The sequence below is a fragment of the Natator depressus genome, chromosome 12 (genome assembly GCF_965152275.1).
Source record: "Natator depressus isolate rNatDep1 chromosome 12, rNatDep2.hap1, whole genome shotgun sequence".
NCBI lineage: Eukaryota > Metazoa > Chordata > Testudines > Cheloniidae > Natator > Natator depressus.
Window position 1 is genome coordinate 34,327,841 of NC_134245.1, and position 15,507 is coordinate 34,343,347.

A 15,507-nucleotide genomic window follows, 5' to 3' on the forward strand; every position below is an offset into this window, starting at 1 on the left:
AAGGTTACAAGAACTACTGCTTTCTTTGGACAGGTTTAGCTGGGCAAGTGCAATGCATGTGCCTGGCTCATGCCTCCCTCCCCACCAACCTATGGAGATTTCTAGACACAGTGCAGGGAACAGGCAACACTGTCTGCTCCTTCCCACTGCTGGTTTGTGTCTAGATGCTGTATCATGATCAGTAGAACTGGAGTCAAAGGAGTGTTATTGATGAAACACTAGGAAAAGAGGGAGTGGAGGAAGTTAGGGTGAAAGCTGCTAAGCCACAGAGGAGAACACAGGATCTAATAAAGTTCCTCCTGCTCAGTTTAACCTGCATTCAGCTTCACTCTTTTTAAATGAAACAGATGCAGCCATCTGTCTCATGGTAATTTACGAAGGCATAACTAGGTTCTTGCCCAGCCATTGGTTTAGTTTATTGCAAATATAACTAAGTAACTCTCATAGGCACCAGGTTCGTCAGGTAAAATGGCAAGCTATAGTGAAAGAGCTGTTGTATTAATTTAGATGGAGCAAATGGGTCAAATGTGTTAATAATCCAACATTAAATGTTGTTAACAAGATTCAGGGTTTGGCATACAGACCTCAGGCTGCTCAGCACCATGGCAAACAAAAGATTAAAAATCATTTTAACCTTTTATAAAAGATGAAGAAAAGAAGTAGGATTTCAACATAGTCTTTGAATTATATCAATGTGGCCTATGTTGGTTTGGACTATGATAGTCTGTCTGGTTCTCTTGCACCTGTTCATAACATTCATTACTGAAAGCAACTTGACCTATTTTCTATCAACATTTGTTATTACAGGTTATTATATCATATAATCTTTTACAAACTTTTATAACTGAGCTCACAATTAGGGTAAATTTGTGAGCCCAATTGTCACAACAAAGCTAAATTTGTCAGCCCAAATGACACAACAAAGCTTAAATGCTAGAGTAAGAACCTTAAACTGGCTTTGTAAAATGCAAAAGCCCTGGAAGACAATGAAGTCACTGAAACAATACAGGCATGTGAGAAAAAATAAAATTATGGAAAATTAACTGGATAACTAGCTTTTTGAATAAGTATAACAATTTCAGTAGGGCTGGTGCTGGGAGACAGCAAAAAGACTAATAAATAGTTCAACTGGAAAAAAAGCCAGGACATCTGCAAGGATTGTGGCAGTCGCGTATCAAGCACATGAACTTTAGATGTTCTTTTGCAGATCAGATTAACAGGACTTGACTGTGAAATCAATAGGAGGATGAAATGATAATTTAGAGTAAAATTGTGTCCAGATTCCAGGAAACAGGACCGGAAGATATGAGGAGAGGATTCACCTCTAAATGAAGAGGTCAGATTGCCCTTTTGAAGTACACTAATTTTAAACAGTGTAACTGTGGATTTTTTGCTGATTGGCACCTCTAAGTGAAAAAAGTATCAAACAGAGAATCATAAGAAAATAAGATGAGTGATGAGGTCAAACATGATCAGGAAGGTCAGAGGAGAACAATGAGAATGTAATGATCTCTCTGCTAAAAGCTGCAAAATCACATCTCATGCACCAGTCAGCCAGATTCTTAGCTGGTGCAAACCATCACAAAACATTTCAGTGTTGCTGAATCTGCATTTTTCGCCAAAAAAGTTTGTTTGTTTGGGGGGGGGGGGGGGGAGGAATGTCAAGGCTTAGTCCTAAATACTGAAAAAACATCTGGAGTGCAGAGTAGAGCGGAGTAGATAACTGATTTTTCAGTTCAGCAACTGAACTGAAAAATCCAGAAGAAAGGTTGGACCCCAAATGGATTTTTTTTCTCTCTTGCAAAAATGGGAAAAAAAATCATTTCAGATGACATGCTGAACCATTGAGATATTTCTGAAATTTGCTTTACAGGGTTTTAGGGTTTTTTTTTTTTTTTTGGCTAAAACTATTTGCTGAATTCACAAGTAGTTTTGGTGCCCTGAAAAATGCCCAGCTCTAGTGCAAAGTATGCACATACAGGATAGTGTAGCTTGGGATTCTTACTAAAATAGACCACCAAGAAAGTGAAAAAACCCAGACCTCTGTGGAGCTCGAAAGTTTGTCTCTTTCATGAACATAAGTTGTCCTATAAAATATACTCTCTCACCCACCTGGTCTCTCTCATATCCCGGGAACAGCAAGACTACAACAACATTGAAAACATCAAGAAATTGGATTTTACCGTGTTTTATAAAATAATCTGAGTGTTAGAGTTAACAGATTCATTTCCTAGATTTTTAATTTTATTTTTTTTGAAGGAAGGAGTTGCTGGGATCGAAGGAACTACTCTTTTGTTTGTTTGTTTTCTTTTCAAATATTTTAAAGAAAATGAAAGAACTACCCAAAAAAAAATGAAAATCACATTTGACATTCCCCCCTTTTACCCATTACTGTCATGAATTTAATTTCACTAGTCCTGATCCTCACTTACAGTTTGGCTGCCTCTGGAAATGCAGCCACAAAGATGGCTTGTCAGCCTCCTTAGGGATTCCTCTTGTGTAAGGAAAAAACCTGACTGACAAAGACCTGTCAAAACATTGCTCTGCCAGACCTTTCCCAATCCCTTGCCTGGAGTAAAAGTGTGTCCAGGTCACTGCTGTGATCCCAGGCTGTCTTAATGGCTCTGGGGGCCATAGGGAGGTGGGTAGGGTGCCAGATTTGTAGTGCACAATATTGAAAATTAGGGTCAAATTTTCTGAGACTCTCAGGCCCAGATCCTCAGAAGTATCAATGGGAATAAGGTGCGGTCATAAATATAAAGGGAAGGGTTAACACCTTTAAATCCCTCCTGGCCAGCGGAAAAACCCTTTCACCTGTAAAGGGTTAAGAAGCTAAAGATAACCTCGCTGGCACCTGACCAAAATGACCAGTGAGGAGACAAGATACTTTCAAAGCTGGAGGGGGGGCGGAACAAAGAGTTCTCTCTGTCTGTGTGTGGCTTTTGCCGGGACCAGAGCAGGAATGCAGGTCAGAACTCCTGTAAAGGGTTAATTAAGCAATCTAGCTAGAAATGCGTTAGATTTCCTTTTGTTAAATGGCTGGTAAAATAGGTTGTGCTGAATGGAATGTATATTCCTGTTTTTGTGTCTTTTTGTAACTTAAGGTTTAGCCTAGAGGGATTCTCTATGTTTTGAAGCTGATTACCCTGTAAGGTATTTACCATCCGGATTTTACAGAGGTGATTCTTTTATTTTTTCTTCAATTAAAATTCTTTTTAAGAACCTGATTGCTTTTTCCTTGTTCTTAAGATCCAAAGGTTTGGGCCTGTGTTCACCTATGCAAATTGGTGAGGATTTTTATCAAGCCTTCCCCAGGAAAGGGGGTGTAGGGCTTGCGGGGAAAGACGTTTCCAAGCGGGCTCTTTCCCTGTTATATTTGTTAGACGCTTGGTGGTGGCAGCAAAAAAGTCCAGGGACAAAAGGTAAAATAGTTTGTACGTTGGGGAAGTTTTAACCTAAGCTGGTAAAAATAAGATTAGGGGATTTTTCATGCAGGTCCCCACATCTGTACCCTAAAGTTCAGAGTGGGGAAGGAACCTTGACAGGTGCCTTAATACTTTTGAGGATCTGGGCCTTAGAAAATAAAGCCACCAATGTCCCAGTAGTTAGGGCACTCATGTGGGGCACCCAAGTTCAAAGAAAGTTCTGCTTTGCCTGATTCAGAGCAAGGGTTTGAATCTGGGTCTACATCTTAGGTGAGTGCACTAACCACTGGATGATACTGGGCAATTCTCTCTCCTCACAAAAGAAAAAGAAAAATTCAGAAGGTCTCATTTGTCTTCCATAAGAATGGAAACCAAAGTCAAAGCCTCAACTTTTCTTGTGAAACAGAATTTTTGTTTTCCGGTCACCCTTAAGCCTTCCCTCACCTGAGTGCAGAGAAAATGTGGTGACTTGCTTGCTTAATGGGGAAAAACAGAAAGAACCCATCACTGTTCCTGTTGTTCATCCACTAAATATGCAAAATGGTGATTCTTCACCACAGAACTAGAGTGGGAAGAGGATGAGAGATGATTGAGTGAGGCAGTTATCCAAAAAAAAGCACCTCTTTATCAGCTCTCATGTTTTGTAGAGCCCTAATTATCGGCTCTCAAGTTTTATGAGCCCTAATTATCAGCTCTCAGGTTTTGAGATTTAATTGTTGGCTCTCATGCTTGGTAAGCCCTAAACTCTTTAAAATATTTTTCTTTTCTCCATTTGCTTTAAGATTTCTCCCAGCTTAGAAACCAAGTGAAACTGAGGAATGCTGCTGTTTGTTTGTTTTTTTTAAAGCAAGTTAAATTAATCTAATTTTGTCCTGTTTATTTTCTATCTTGAGGCTTGGGGGAATCTTCCTTCTCACCACCCTTACAAGATAATTTCTCACAGGTATTTGTGAATATGAAACTTACAGCAGGGCTTATATCTTGGTAGAATTTTAAATTTGCTGTCTCTTAGCAATTTGGAGTGCAGCGGTCAGGACCTGTGATGCCTGGTTAATAGGCAAAGAGAAAAAGGATGGGAAAATATGAAAGAAAAGTCCAAGAAGAGCTAGAGAAAACATTTGGATTGCTAACCAGTGTTACGAAGAAAACCTAGCAGAACATATTTTTTTGGAGCAAGCTCTGCACTTAGACTATAAAGTTTGCATCCGCACTTAACCCGCTTACAAATGTCCAAAATCAAATTTGAATTAGTGCAGGGAATTCTAGTTTGCCACAAGAACTGAGAAAACAACGTGGCAAATCCTGTGAGATGGAAGCACCTATGATAGAATGTGTTAGCTATAAAATAGTTCGGCTTGAAAGACCTTGAGAGACCTGTTCAGTCTAGGCAGAGCAGGGAATAGATTTTATCAAGGCATGGGCCAGACTCTGTCCTGCCATATGAATGTGCATGGTGTGGGGAGGGCACAAAATGCCGATCCCTTCCCCCCACCCTCCTGGTTAGTTGATGGCCAGAACCTGCTTAGGGAGTGTAGTACTTTCTACTGATCAACACTTTCACTACCTGCCTGAATTGGATCAGGGCCATTGCTCCATCTCGCCCTCTGCACGGACAGCGTAGCTGGCTGGATGCAGCATGTGCTATCTTCTTGGCAGGAGAGGACCTACCACTGCAGCACACATTTCTCAAGAGCTCCCAGCATCAGTTCTTGCCAAGTCAGGCAGAACTACTGTAGGGAGAATCGGCTGTGGCCCCTCTAAACCCCACCTGAGGGTGCCCAGGGCAGACTCTTGCCCTAAAGGTGTGCTACACCATAACCCTCGTCCATGTTCCTATACATCTTTCCCCCACTGCAACTACCATCCACCCATACAAAACTCAAGTACATGCTTGTTTGTGTTTTGAACCCATACTTGTTTGCACAGCTAGGGGTCTGGGTTAAAGACCAAGCTGTGCTTTAGTTCAGATTGGGACCCACCCACTATGCAGTGAGGATGCAGGTAAGCTCATCTGAGTCTCCAGTGTCCTTCCCACAATTCACTCTGAGTAACAGACAAGTTCTCCAGCAATTGACTGGGAAAGATTCCTAGAGCATCTCAGCACAAAGACCCAGGGGATATGCATGTGAGCAAGTGCAGAAATAGTGAGGACACAGGTGTCACAGGGTGGGATTTACGGTGGGAACACTCATACTAGAATGAGGCTAAACCAAGTGCCCAGACCAGGTGCCAATCACCCAGGCCAACTGCAGCATAGACACACCCTACATGGGTTGGTTGACTACTCCCTAACGAACAGTAGGCATGGTGATTGGTATTATATCATATTTACCTACTGCAAGCTGTTCAATCATTTACTTTAAAACATTTATTTCAAGGAAACATGCCATATTGTATTGTAAATTATGTTATCTGACACATGTTATGAATTTTCAGTTGACATACTAGAACAGTGGGATCTTTTAGCTTGTGGTCATGATTCAAGAAGTAATTCATACCTTTTTTAATAGACTTTACTGGTAAAAAGGGAAAGACATGAAACTCCAGTAAGGCATTTTGCACTATGGTTCCACCACTTAGGCAGACTCCTAGTTAAGGACAAAATCCTTGCCTAGCAAATGCCAACTTAAAGGACCGTTCAGTTTGAAGAGAGAATTCTAGACTGGCTATGGTGGAGATTTCATTTGATCAATGAAATCTCCAAAGGCAATGAGGGAAAGTAGCAGTCACCACCCTGCCTTCTGACAAACCTTCAGTCCTCTCTTCCCCAGATTAAAAAGCAGACAAAAAATGGTTCAGGACCATGTTGTGGTCTCATCCTCTTCCCTACTGCAACTCCATTGGGGGAGGCATACTGCAGCCCTGGGTGGAGGCACCATATTTATGCAAACTATTGAGCTGAGCTTCTTGGGGAAAGAGAAGGAAAATGTATAAACTTTGTTTCCACCCATTTATTTTTGAAATTTGAAAGGTTTTTATTTTGAAATTCAAAAACCGTTGAGCAGTGCTGCAGCTGTCTGTAAAACGGAGGGAGAATGACACCAAAAATGTTCTTTTTAAAAATTTCAAAATATCGTCAACATTAACCAGCTCTTCTCTTGATGCTCATGAGCCCTAAATAACCATGTAAGCACAGCCTCGGATTTGGACCCCATCATTACTTCCACTTACATAGAGGTGTGGGTGGTGTGTTTCGGTGTCCATCTGTATGTGGATTCCTTGAAAACTATAATAAGTATATTTCAAGCTAGTGAAAACCCAGACTATTAGCGTGCTAGTATTTTTGCTGCTCTTAGCTGAAAAATAGATTTTGCTTTTCAACCTGCATAAGTATGTGGCAATAGAAAGTTGGCTAACTTCAATAAAGTGCATTTCAAATCTAAATCTGGGACATTTTTTTTCTTTTTTTACACACACAATCTCTGCACTCTCTGGGTGTTTGGACCAATAGCTTATACGCATCCATGTATGTACTGTGTGTCAGAGAGGGATAGTATACTCAGTATAATGATGGTATTTATCTTCATTGTACTGGTTTCACAATGCCATGTGCGTGCATCAGATGGAATGCAAGTTGTTTAGATGAAAACATTGTTGAAATACCTATTAATCTAATGTATTGTTTTTATAAGCAATGTTATTTCAAGGCAGTCATCACATATGTGTGACTCAGGTATGTAGCTCATATCTGGATCACGCATACATGTGCTAAGTGATTTGGACCCAGCATTTTCAGCCAGTGAGCAATCAACTTTTCCAGAATAAGAATAAGAAGCCTTCATCCCAGCAGAGGCATACAAAACAATATACCAGAGCAGTGTCCAGGTCATATGCCTCCAAACAATGCAAATTCACATCTTAACTCTTAGGCATTTCATATTCCACTGTCTTGCTGGAGCAGTCAGTTACTCGGAAGCATTTAACATATTTTAACGTTCAGCCACACAGCACTCTCACCTGCAATATTGGTCTGGACAATACTGTACCTAACACATTCTCAAGTAAACGAGTGCATGAATAATCTTCTAATCAAACATCCATAATGCTTTCTAGAAAAAAAAATGGTTCAGTAACAGAACGGCTAAACTCTGCAATTGTAGATCTTCACTGTGTGCATAGTTTATCATAGCTTTCAATTAAAAAATAATGTCCTGTTATTTCCTCTTCCACTGATAAAAGATTTCTGACTGGTTGTTATCATTCCATAGGTGCCAGTAGTTCTTAACAAGGCTTCCTCTGTATTTTAAATCTCACTCTTTCTTGTGTTTGTGAAAAAGATGGCATGAGTGATCAGATTTTGATTATTTGGCTATGTGGTACTCTATGGCATCAGTCTTACAGCTGGGCATATGCCAGTTTCAGTGCTTGGTTCGGGGGGTGGGGGGGAGTTGCCACAACTGATGTCCGGGGCTTAAGTAAGACTTCAGTGGTGCATCGGACCTGTGCTGGTCCTCTGCACAGAGAATTTCACTCTGCATGCGCAAAGCAGCCACTCATTTATTTCTGTGAACAAAAGTAGAGTAGCTTGAATATCCTGTGATGCGAAAGCATCCATCCTTGATTGTGTTCCATGGCAATGGCAAAACTCCCATTGACTTCAGTGCGGCCAGGATTCACTTCATGTCTATCATCATCTACTTTTGTCACTAATCCCACACAGACCAAAAGCCATGGTTTTATAGCATACCCCACTAATGAACCTTCACCAGTTCATCTAGCCATTTTGACTGGCTGTGTTTCGTGGTCAGATCCAGTGTGCTGCTTAGCACTGTGGAGACAACACACTCTGAATTTTAAAATGTCCTGTGTTTGCCCACTATTTAAATAGACAACCTAAAGCAAGGGCTAGAAATGATTGTCCTACAAAAATATAAAATATGCTAAAAGCCTGAACTCATTAATTCTCACTAAACCTCTCCTCTATTGAGTAAGGCCTCCGAGTTTAACAAGAGCCATAAGTTAATAGTTGCAGTTGCAATTCAAATGTACTTGATTGGAGATGTAATAGACCTCTCTTCTTACACTTGTTTTGCTTCCCTGGGGCTTGTTTTCTTTAAAGTACAGATTGACAGTCAAACATGTAATTAGTTATGATGAGTTTAGCAGGCAGCAGAGTACCCTTCTCTGTTCTGTTTTCTGAGAGTTGCTTTATTTCTATAGCGATAAATGTGAAGTGTAGAGGAGATGTTTGTCACTCTTTGGATTTTCTCCTTTATCCTCTTATCTCCTTCTCTTCTTTGTTCTAGCTTTCTCTTGAAATAGCCCTAATTCTTGTCAGTTTTCTGTCGTAGATACAGAGAGACGCCTATCTTAATTTACAAGGAACAGGCTAAAGCGTGTGAAAAGAAACCGTTTTCACTGTCAGCAAGTGGTTCAACACCTATCCAGTCTTTAATTACTAAAATATACTTCTCTTCACTACCCCACACAAGAACCTACAGGGCAACACATGCCAAGGAACATGAACATTCAGGACTACTTTAAGCAGTAGCAAATAAAGATGCTGCAAAGGCAGCACATATGAAACTGTGCTTGTGCAATGCCGACAGACCCCGGTCGTTGGTGGGCAGGATCGAACCAGGGACCGCTGGAGTGCATGAGCCTCTACTGCATGAGCTAAAAGCCATATGCCTTTTAGCTAAGGCTGTAGAGCAGGCTCCTTTTATTTCTCTCTCTACGTGGTCTCAGTGCCGCTACATGGGACAGAACGCCACCCCCAGGAGATGTGTGGTTACACTTGCATGGGTAATCTCATTAGCAAAGGATTGTGGGCCAGGTTCTCATTTACACTAAGGCCCCTTTACGCCACTGTGGTAGCGCAAAGGGGCCTTAAATGTAATTTACATTCACTTTAAGGCCCTTTGATAGTGTCAGAGCAATGCAAATGGACCTTAGTGTAAAAGAGAACCTGGCCCCGTATTGTTTATTATCATAGCCTTGTGTAAGGCCAGTCAGCTCTAAGTCCAGATATTGCTTCATTTCCCTTAGCATACAGTGATGAGAATTCAAAGCATGATGCAGCACACACGCTCCCCCTGGGCTGTAGGAGGAATTTTGTCTGCCTGCTTCACGTGCCTGGGAGAGCTCACTTGGGCTTTCAAATTCTGCATCATATCCTAATACATGCTGTGGTTAAAAGGCCCAGGTTAGCTCCCTGTTTCCATACAAAATGTCCTCAGAGCTAATAAAGAGCAAGGAAGGAAAATGCCAAAACAACAACATTTACACAAGAAATGTTTTGCAGAGTAATACATTTCTAGTCGATTTTTGTGATGTGTTAATAATATTGTAACACTCCTTATATTATGAATTAACCTAGTGGCATGTATTACTGATACAATTCCTATTTTACAGACTGGGGGAACCTGGGAACAAGGGGGGGGTCAGGACCAGATTTGCAAAAGTGAGCTCTTATTTTGGGTGTCTCAGCATTTTTGGTGCCCTATTTGAGACATCTTGGGCCTGATTTTTATTTATTTGTTTTTTTGTAGTGCTGCAACTCCATTTGGGCTCCGTTCCTCTGAAAGCAGGCCCTAGACTCCTAAAATAGGGTGCCCAAAGTTAGAAGCCATTTTTGAAGCTGTGGCCCTACGTGATTTGGTTTTTACAGGAAGTCTGTGACAGCTGGGAAGAGCTTTCATTTCTACAACCTTCTGATCCAGTGCCTTCACTGTAAAACCATAATTCCTTAAAAGTAATACTTTACACTTTAACCCATCTCCATACATTTTGCAATAAGAACTCGTAAATAACACCTTAATAAGATATTGCGCAATTCATGTTTTGAAGCCTATATCACTCAGGAAGCCTTTTTAAAATTTCATTATGCAGTATAAAGCATTCACTTGACTGCACTACTTAGCGGTAACCTTAACTAATGCATGATAAAATACCGTAACTGCATATATAGATTAGGGCAAGATGTATAATAATGACCCCCAAGGTAACAGCGAATGGAGATGACAGGTAATGAAGCAAAAGACCCTCAACCCATCTGGTAGTTGAACCTAAAATAATTCTGTTTTAATAGTTCTCTGTCAGCTCAAATGTATCAGATACTCTCTTGGCATCTGACAAAGAAAGAAAGGTTATTGAAAGGTAAATTACAAAATGCCAAGGAGCTTTTCCCAAGAAACCATCTGTTCCACTTGCCACAAGATTGTGCAAGCGTTGTGTTTTGCTTTCTGGTGCCTCAGGGAAGATATTCACTAATATTTCTAAAGCAAATTGTAGGCCAAATCAACAATCAGCAGATTGGTAGCTATAGCCTTTCGAGCAATGAATTGGCTGGTGAAATATATATTTAATCAATGAGCAACTTTGGGAGGTGCAAGTAGAGGTTTCCAGTGATTATAACAATAACAAAACTGCCCAGAAGGTGTAACAAACATTGAAATATAGCATGGCAGCTCCTATACCTTTGCTGAGGAAGAGAGCCTAAAGTGAATATCTCCAAATCATGGGCAGAACTGTAAAGTTGCTGATTTTGCGGACGTTTGTTCCTCAGCTTGATACGTTAATATATATTGTTTAACATGATAATGTTGCAAGCTGTTTTGTGGGTTGGAAGCCAGCTGCATTTGATTGATGCCAGGAATGGAAGTTTTTATAAAATGACACTGAATTAGAAGAAGGCAGTTTATGAGTCTGGGGAAATGAATCTTTGATGAAGAATAAAACTTTATGATGAAGGAGTAATGCCAAAGATGTATGTATCTTAAATTAAATTTGTTGGCACTGAAGTCTCCGCTATAGATCCTCTTGAAATACTAGCAGCAGTTCGTGTGCCCAAACCAGAGCCATTGATCTTCACATCCTTGCATCTCTAGGAAATGCAGATCTGAATTTGATCTTTTTGACTGGGGTCCAAGCTTTAATTTATTGTAAAGCACAAATATATAACAGTGACTGTGTTTAACTCTTAATTTAAAGCAGCCGTGTCGTTTGAGGAAGGAAATGCAACCACTTGCCTGCTATTTTTGTAAAACGTTTAGATTTCATTTTTTAAAATGGCTTTGAATATATACTAGCTACTACTGTGCATGTGCGGAATGTGCAGCAATGAGCTTTCCTGTCAGTTTTGGTATATATTTGAACACAGGCCATTTTTAGTTAGGCTAGACAAGCCTTTCTAACACTCGGATTGGTCCCATTGGAAGAGCTACTCTTCTCTTTGTGCAGTGGGATTCCACAGCTCTTCTGACAGAGGGCGCCAGGGGATCTTGGATCTAAAGAGTTGCTTTTCTGTGTGTGTGTGTGTGTGTATGTGTATGAACAAGTGACAGGTATCACAACAATGTTCAGGCACTGATGATTTGTAATGACATAAGTAGTATGAGATATTACTGAACCTCAGAAAACCTCATCCGTTTACGTTTATTTTCTCTTTAGTTATAGAGACTCATAGAAGTAGAGTTACTTGTGCCTTATGTGGCATGGACACCTTAGAAATAGCGAAGGCAGAAAAAAATGGACCTGCTTCTCCACCTATATTAAGCATCCACACCTATACAGAGTGACTGCCAAATGCTACCATATGGAACTAGTAACTTTTGTACAGTGGAAATTACTTCACAATATATTGTCTCTATCCATGCCTTTCAAGATCATGCATAGCAAATAGCAATATTCACAAAAAGGGTTAGAGTACCATCGCTCCTAGGGCCTGGTCTACACTGGGGTGGGGAGGGGAAATCGATCTAAGTTACGCAACTTCAGCTACGTGAAGTTGACGTACTTAGATCTACTTACCATGGTGTCTTCACTGCGGTAAGTCGACGGCTGACGCTCTCCCATCGACTCCACCTATGCCTCTCTCCCTGGTGGAGTACCGGAGTCAACGGGAGATTACTCAGCGGTCAATTTATCGCATCTAGACTAGACACGATAAATCGACCCCCCGCTGCATCAATCGCTGCCTGTCGATCCAGCGGGTAATATAGACAAGCCCTTAGTAGCACACGAGTTTCATGCCACTCTGACTGAAAATCTTGAGGACCCTTCCAGCCTTACATTTCTATGATTCGATGAGGGCTTGACTACCTGGAGACTTAATGCACATCAAGCTAGGGTGTGAAGGTACAGCTCATTAGTCTGCCAGGCACTAAGTAACCGTTTGGATTCTGCTACCGCACCCCAAAAGTTGCTCAGTTTGCACTGATGTGCTGCTGTTTGAAACAGCAGTAGGTCAAAGCACACTACAAACTTTTAGTGTGCAGTAGCAGGGTCCATGCGGCCAGTAAGCATGCAGAAGGCTTGTGAGCTTTAGATGTACACCCTGGCTTGCTGTGCACTAAATCTCCATGTTGAGCAAGCCTTGATTCCACCCATGAAAATGAATCCAGACTAGGGTCAGGGGTGAATTCAAAGCAGATTAACTATTCCTGATTAACTCCTTCTGTGGATGCTCTTATTCTAAATTAGCTTAATTCACATCCCAAATGGATTAATCTAATTCAGAATAAGGCAATTTTATTCCATTCTAAGAGTTCCACACACGGAGTTAATCAGGAATAGCTATTCCAGAATAGCTCCCCATGTTGACAGGCCCTTAGAAATCAAACAGAAAGTACAAAGGCTACTGCATTTATGGGTGGATGTAACAACATTATAGCACACCGTGAAACAAGCACTACAATTCTCTTGGTCAAATGTGCTTTTTTCTCCTGCTTTTCTTTTGTTGTATTTCTCAGAGCACAAAACAGAGCCTTTTGTTGTAGTGACCTTGAAAATAAGTTCTCCAAGGTTTTGCTTCATTGCCACTTCAGGCAATTACCCCCCCTTGAGAAATATAACAGAGATCTGACAGCATGTTGGTTTTGTGCACCAGTGATTAAAGGTCAGACAGCTCTGAGAGAAGAAAGTTACCCCTTGACGCCTTGCTATGTTTCCCAGTATTGCAAAATGTAATAGGGGGATCTGATTATTAGTGGTTGGGTTTGCGATGACTGGGAGAACCACAGGGTGAATTACCTGCTGCATGCATGCAAAGGTTGCAGGCCTCTTGAGACATCTAAATAGACTTATGTGCAGTAGTGGGAGGGAACTAGTGTTGGTGGTACATGTGGGTACCAGTGACATAGAGAAAGGCAGGAGATTGGTCCTGGAGGCCAAATTGAGGCTGCTAGGTAAGAGATTAAAGTCCAGAACCTCAATGGTAGCATTCTCCGTAATGCTTCTCCTTCCATGTACAGGACCAATTAGACAGGCAGACCTACAGAGTTTCAATGCATGGATGAGACAATGGTGATGGGAGGAGGGATTTATTTATTTATATTAGGAACTGGGGAATTTTTTGGGAAAGGAGGACCCTGTTCTGTACATTCTGAGGGTATCTTCTGAGGCTACATCATATAGTCACTTGCAAAGCCTGCCCCTCAGCACCCATTATCTTTGGAGAGGGGCTGACATAATTTCCCCTCTCTCAACTCATCAGTGGGACACCACTGGCCAGTTTTTCACAATTGGCATCCACACAAGGGCAGCAAATAGGACAACTTCCTGCCCACCACTCTCCAGCATCCTGGAAGACTCTTCTTGGGAGGGAGATGCATGTGCATACCTCATCATTAAGGAGCAATGGGACTGAGAAAGAGTTCTGAGACTAGGCCTCTCCAGTCATTGGTCCACTAGTGAGAACATGATTTGCAGAACATCACTATATAGTCTCTTGTCTACAGCTGTGCAAAAAATGATTTTTTTCCATTTGTTGGCTGAAACAAAATATTGAAAGAAAATATGTCATTTTTGGATTGACCCAAAATGAAAACTTTCCAGTTTACTTGGTAAAACCAAAAAAAGGAAACAAAAAATAAGTTTTGGGTCAGACATTTAGTTTGATCCAAAATAAAATGTTTTGTTCCATTTTAGGTATTTTGAACTGCTTGTATTTATTAAAACCAGAGGAAAGACCATTCCCAGAACACCAGGAGGAGGTGGTGGCCCCTTTAGTTCAGAGGATAGACCACTCACTAGGGATCTGAGACACCTGGGTTCAAGTCCCCCCTCCGCCTGGTTTGGAGTAGGGATTTGAATTTGGAGTCATTGTGGACAGCAGCAGAACAGCTTCAAAAGGAGAGACTGAGAAAGGCTCACCCCAGAATAGTTCAGGACAGTGCCCTAACCACTGCAATGTAAAAAAATGGCGGGGGGGATTATTCAGCAAATCCATGTCAAATTCACAAATAGTTCTGATCAACTCAAAGCTCAGAAGCCTGAGTACTAAAGAGTTTTCATAGAATCATAGAATATCAGGGTTGGAAGGGACCTCTGGAGGTCATCTAGTCCAACCCCCTGCCCAGAGCAGGGCCAATCCCCAAATAAATCATCCCAGCCAGGGCTTTGTCAAGCCTGACCTTAAAAACTTCTAAGGAAGGGGATTCCACCACCTCCCTAGGTAACGCATTCCAGTGTTTCACCACCCTCCTAATGAAAAAGTTTTTCCTAATATCCAACCTAAATCTCCCCCACTGCAACTTGAGACCATTACTCCTTGTCCTGTCATTTGCTATCACTGAGAATAGTCTAGATCCATCCTCTTTGGATCCACCTTTCAGGTAGTTAAAAGCAGCTATCAAATCCCCCCTCATTCTTCTCTTCTGCAGACTAAACAATCCCAGTTCCCTCAGCCTCTCCTCATAAGTCATGTGTTAAAGATCCCTAATCATTTTTGTTGCCCTTCGCTGGACTCTTTCCAATTTTTCCACATCCTTCTTGTAGCGTGGGGCCCAAAACTGGACACAGTACTCCAGATGAGGCCTCACCAATGTTGAATAGAGGGAAACGATCACGTCCCTCGATCTGCTCGCTATGCCCCTACTTATACATCCCAAAATGCCATTGGCCTTCTTGGCAACAAGGGCACACTGCTGACTCATATCCAGCTTCTCGTCCACTGTCACCCCTAGGTCCTTTTCCGCAGAACTGCTGCCTAGCCATTCGGTCCCTAGTCTGTAGCGGTGCATTGGGTTCTTCCGTCCTAAGTGCAGGACCCTGCACTTATCCTTATTGAACCTCATCAGATTTCTTTTGGCCCAATCCTCCAATTTGTCTAGGTCCCTCTGTATCCTATCCCTGCCCTCCA

General features: G+C 41.5%; 1 protein-coding gene across 1 annotated transcript in view; it reads left to right on the top strand.

Annotated features, from left to right (window-relative positions):
- The window catches only part of CDH13 (cadherin 13), a 758,666-nt gene that overhangs the window by 516,090 nt on the left and 227,069 nt on the right, over positions 1-15,507 (top strand). The window lies entirely within an intron of this gene.